A 6,099-nucleotide genomic window follows, 5' to 3' on the forward strand; every position below is an offset into this window, starting at 1 on the left:
TACAGAGATCGGTGAATTTATGTATTGATCTATGTCTTAGAATGCCAAAAAGACAACTTGTGCCATTTTTAAATGACAAGCAAGTATGTCAGCCTAGAAAAAAATGTCTCAGGTCAAATGAAAAAAGTTCACCCCCGATAATTCCATTTTTCCACTATTACATTCCACTACATCAAAATAAAAAATTGGAAAATAAATGGCGCTGGGCCTCCCTGGTGGCACAGCGGGTTGAGCGCAGTGCTGTGAAGCTGTCTCAGCCTCTCAGTGCAGGTTCAATTCCCAGCCAGCCAGAGAGAGACCCACATGGAGCAGCAGACTTCTCCTGTCTTGCCCACTGCTCCCCTCAGCAGTGTATTTCTTCAGTCTGCCTGTTCTGCTCCCTGCTGTGTCTCTGGTGAATCCTCTCACTCTCCCATGCTTCTGACCTGTACCCCAGCTCTTATATAAATAAATCAATCTTTTTAAAAAATGAAAATAAATGGAGCCAAGGGTGCTGAGATGTGCAAAATCACTTATGGTTGAAGATAGTCACCAGGATAGAGACCACCGATTCCTGAGTGCTCACCAAGGGGCAGGAAGCGAGCTGATGTGCTACATCCCCCCCAGCCAGGAGCTGGTGTCACCTGTCCATGTTCTCTCCTCTCCATCCCGCAGCCTGAAGCCATGACTTAGAGGAGCTTAAGATGGAAACAGCTGAGCTCCCTGAGCCACAGCTCTCCCCAAGATGATGCCTGGCCTGTGACTGTGATACCATCACAAAGAGACCTCACGGGATTGGGAAAGATTTAAGGGTGTGTTGGTTACCTCACCATAGTCTAACTAACCTGACTAATACAGAAACACTATTACAAGTCATAAACACGAAGATTTTTTTGATCTAAAGACAACTGGGTTTGTTTTATCACAAATTAGACATTATAGAGGACCTAGCAAAAGTTTGCTTTTTATTTATATTTATCATTTACAGTCCAATTATCATAGATAAGAAAATAACCAAGAAAGCAGGAATATTTACAAAATTCATGGATTTTTTTTTCTTGTTTTGAATCATTCGTAAGCACTTTCCAGTAGCAGTTACCTAAAACTTAATGAAAAAAATCTCTCTCTCTAGCAGTCCTAAAAAAATTATGCCTAACAGGTGGTCCAAAACTTTTTATAGTCCACCTGATTAATGCTAATTTGGGTTTTAGCATGAACAGGTGTTTTTTAAAGCCTCAGTCTTAGCACCTTGGGTGGTGGCATGGAGTGCAATCCCTACCTAGATCAGAACAATTCTGGAAGCTTTTTGTTCAGGAATAACATGAGCTTGGCATATTGCATTGAGTTGGTGAGTTGTAATTGAGCACACAGTTTTTTCCAAGCTTTCAAAGTTTAATCCATCTTACGTGAGATAAATCTCAGCAAACATTCAGGGAATGTTGTATTTAGTGAGAGGCTCATGTGTGGATTGTTATTTCTGTCAAGTAGAAGATACAAGTCAGCAGTGAATAATAAAGAAAGCCTGGCCAAGGTTTATACCTCTCTCCATGTTTAGCGGCCCTCACAACTAGTTCCTGGTACCATGTCATCGGTTTCCCATATATATTTTTCAGAGATATTCAAGAGCATATGGAATGTTGACAGCCACATCAATTTTGCTACATCTCTGATTAGCTTTCCCAGACCCATCAGTCACACTATGGAAATATTGGGGGCTTGGTCGATCATTAATACTCTTAATTAACTAAAGTATCTTTTAGAGACACAAAGGATATTAACTTTATATCTGTAGTTTTCCAAGACTCTTTAATAGAGTAAATCAATTAATTCAAGGAACAGCAAACATCTGTTTCTTTAATAGATGTGTATCTCTGATATCAGTCCAAGATTTTTCTTGATTAATAGCCCAAAGAATAATTTAGCCTTCTCTGTAGTTTTCAAAAATCATTATAGAACAACTTAGAGGTATAAACAGTCCCATTGAAATTCTATTAATGTCGAGCTATAATTTTTTCTTGGCTAATAACACCCATCCCCTACTTATGATCACCAGCAGTACACTGATGCAAGGCTTTAAATCGCAAATGCATTCAGTATTCATTGAACAGGGTGTGCTTGCTATTTGAGCTAAAATGAGAAACCAATAGGTAAGCAAGTTTCTTAATTCAGGTACTTCACTTGATTTTCTTTGTTGTTATAGTTTCACATTTTATCTTATTCTCTTAGGTTTGATTAGTACTGTGACCAATGTGAAGCGTTTCCCTTGGATATAACACTAGTATTTGCTGTCAGGATGGAGTCTAGATATTGAAAAAGTCACATGGCTGTCTCCATTGGTTTAAATGGTTTAACAAGAAATAACATTGGAGAGTGGACTCCTTAGGAAAATCTTCCCTCTTTCTCTCCTAGAGTTTGAAACACAAAATCCTCACCCCTTTTTCATGCATTCCTCCCCATGCTAGACTTTGAGTTCTTTACTTTTTGGATGTTATCAGAAAGCAATGTCTTAAACGCTTTGAAATACCACATTAAATATATATATTATTGGTCACATGTTGACAATTTTGACACTGGGTGATGGCACACAGAAATTCATTATACTATTTTTGTTTAAAAGTTTCTGTAATAAAATATTTTAAAAATAGCCATTTATTACAGGAGGACAGAGGGACATCTAAGGAAAAATTGAAATATGAATAAATACCCATGCTCCCAACCTAACACTTATTTTATGTACTATTTTTTGACCTGCAACCATATGCACAACTTTTCACTGGATAATGATTTGTATTTCCAATTTCTCTTATTGAGGTAATATTATTTTATAGCAATGTATGTGATTGAGAGGTAGTTTTTTTCTTAATACTAACAGCAATGTGCTCACTCATTTAAAACCCCCATATGCCCTGTCCTGTAAGGAATACATATTAGGTACTCAAAAAAAAAAGTCTGGTAAATAATTTGAATTATCTGTTCTTAGTTGACTCTTTAAATCATGAATTGTTATCAATTTTTAACTGTTTTCAATTAGAAGATAACAAGCATGCAGAAAAATACATGCAAAAAACTATGTTAACAGATCAGTGACTCATCACACTGAGAGCATTTGACCACGCCCAGGTCAAAACATGCAAAAATGCAACATCTCATGAGCCTCCCCCACCCAGGACCTCTCCCAAATACTACCTCTCTCCAAAGGTAACCACACTCCAGACTTTTCATCCTGTAATCTAATGTTTCCCAGCTTGGAAAACTTAATAGGTTCATACTGGATTCTATGATGCTTGGGTTCTGACACCAACATGAAGATATGAGGCTTATCCAAGTGTCTCATGAAGCTCCTGCTGCTGTGTACTGTTCTATTCTAATGATCTACTACAATTTATCTTCCCATTCTATTGTTGACAGACATTTGGGTTGTTTCTGGCAATGCATGTAACACTGGCCAACTACAACTGTTGCAAAAATCTTTCCCTACCCAGTGGCTTGACTTGACAACAAACAGCTTTCGACTTATTTCTTGACAAATTGCAGGTATCCTGCCTGACTCTATGGGAGTACATGTGCAGTCATGCAGAGCATAAGAAGTTTCAGTCAACAACAGACTGCATAGACGACAGTGATCCCTATAGACAGCAGGCTATACCACCTAGGTTTGTTTAAGTACACGCTGACATTTGTACAATGACAAAGTCATCGAACAATGCACTACTTGTAATGCATCCCCATCCTTAGCAATAGGTGATTGTAAAATGCTATACCACTATGGGACTGTTGAGGTATTTTCCAGCTCCTGGAACAAAAATTGCACAGGGTAGGGGAGAACACTCAAACAGTGTGCATGTGTGTGTGTTTGTCTTCACGCACACCCACAAGGGAAATGTGGTGAGTGGAAAAAAACCATGATTCCAAAATTAGGATGAGGTTCAGACAATTTCTGGAGAAGTTAAAAAGTGCCCTATATTACAAACACCAAGAGAAAGGTTCTTAATCCACATTCTCTGGCTGCCTTGAGTGTTCCATCTTGTACAGACACAGAGCAAACAATGATGTGAACCAGCAAGTGTGACCCCTGCCCCCAGCGAGTTTGGGTCTCTTTCTGTGAAATAAATCAGTAGAAATGAAACTAAGTTTGTGCTGCTATAGACTTAATTTATTGAAACAAGAAAGTTAGTGACATTTTTGATATATTAAAGGGGAAAAGATGCAAGAACAGCTTGAAGAATGAGAGTCCAGGTCATTCCCAGGAAGAGTTTCCCTTGCTGAGTCCATCCAGCTGGAATTTGCTACCGAAAGGAAGTCTTGATTTTGAAGAGTTCACATGGATGTCAGTCTCTACAGTTTCATATGGTTTATCAAGAGAGCTGCTACAAAATTGACATAGGAGAAGAAGAGGACCTAAAAGCAGAACTAAATCAGGATGTTACGAGGATGCCAGTAGTTCACGGAGCGAGTGACTCTTCAGTAGAAGTTAGAGAATCTATATCCTCCATAGTACAGTGGGCGCCAGCCATATCTGAAGCCTCCATACCCGCAACCTAATCCCAATCCATAGCCACCAAAGCCAGAGCGATAGCCGTAGCCTCCAAAGCCACAACTATAGCCCGGTCTGGGGAGGAAGGCACATCCAGAGACACAGCCCACGCCATCACAGCCTTCATAGCCGTAGCCCACGCCGCCATAGTAGGTGTTGTAGAGGTTCATGGTGTCAGGAGGTGCAGATTTGTTTGGATGTCAAGAGCAAGTTTCCCAAGTGTGATGATCACTAACGTCCCTGAGTCTTTATATATCCTCAGTGACGGGTGAGGCACGCCACACAGACTTGCTCAATTCTTATTTGCATAGATTAAATTGCATGAAAATAATCTCTCCCCCTTCATCATGCAAAACTTTAGGACAATTCTGACACTAATTAAAGGTGTTTTCATTTGATTTCTGTGATTTCATTGGATTCCACAGGATGATAATGCTATCTTCAAAGCCCTCTTGCTTGCTCTCATATTTAAAGCTCTATAATCAGACCTCACAGCATCAACCACCTCCAGTTTCATCACCTGGAATTATTCTTTTAAAGCCCCTTCCCAGCATCTCTGAATCTTAACAATTTATTCATTTCACAAATATTTAATACCCACCTAGCATCTCTCAGGTACGATGCTTGGAGCTAAAGATAAGACAGCAAATTAGAGCTTCCCTTCCCAATTCCACGAGTTTATTCCCTTCATTTTTGTTTCTCTAAGTAATAGAAGAGCTAACACTTGCTATATAAATCCATTAAGACATAGTTGACAGCACTATGAGTTTCAAATTTATTTTTTTAAGTGAGAGAAAGAAAACCAAATAAAATCGATTTGCTTCCTTATATGACACTCACTATCATTTGTTCTTATCTTTTTATTAAATTTTTGATAGTTCTTAGCTCTTATTGCAAGAATTTTTCCATTATGAATCTTTTTTTAAAAAAAAATTTTCCATAATTTATTTATTTGTATATATTTTACATCATTGTTCATTTTTTTAATAATAAATTTTATATAGAAAATTAGGATTACTGGGGACCAACGAGAAGTTGGTTTTTGTGAGTCATTTTTGCAAAATAATATCATATTCTTCACAAGCATGATCTTTCTCTTCTTTTTTGTGAAAGGCTCTTTTAAAGAGATTAACTTTCAGGTTTGGCTCCACCCACCTGACTTCACAACTATATGTAAAAGCTTGCAGCCCTCTCTGCCTGCTGAATTCCTAGCAGAGCCAGCGAGACATTTTTTAAGTTGCTTTCCAAATTCTGGATTCATCATTTCTTTTAATCTCTAAGGAGACCTTAATTAAGCTATATATTATTTATAAAAAACTGAAGTTGTAAAATAGAAAATAATTATGTGATATTTTCTTTTTTAAAAATGAAGTCCATTAAAGTGTTTATGATAAGGGGCTGGAATCATCCAGACTTAGCATTTATCACAAAACCAATTTCGAAACACAAGCAGCAGAAATAACTTATATAATATTAATAATGACCTCAGAGAGCATCTTACAATATTAGAAGTGGCTTAACATTCTCATTTAACAGATGATGAAATTGAGATTGAGTGACAATTGCACCAGGTCAACCCAGTGAGT

The sequence above is a fragment of the Talpa europaea genome, assembly GCF_964194135.1.
Source record: "Talpa europaea genome assembly, chromosome: 4".
Taxonomy (NCBI): Eukaryota; Metazoa; Chordata; class Mammalia; order Eulipotyphla; family Talpidae; genus Talpa; species Talpa europaea.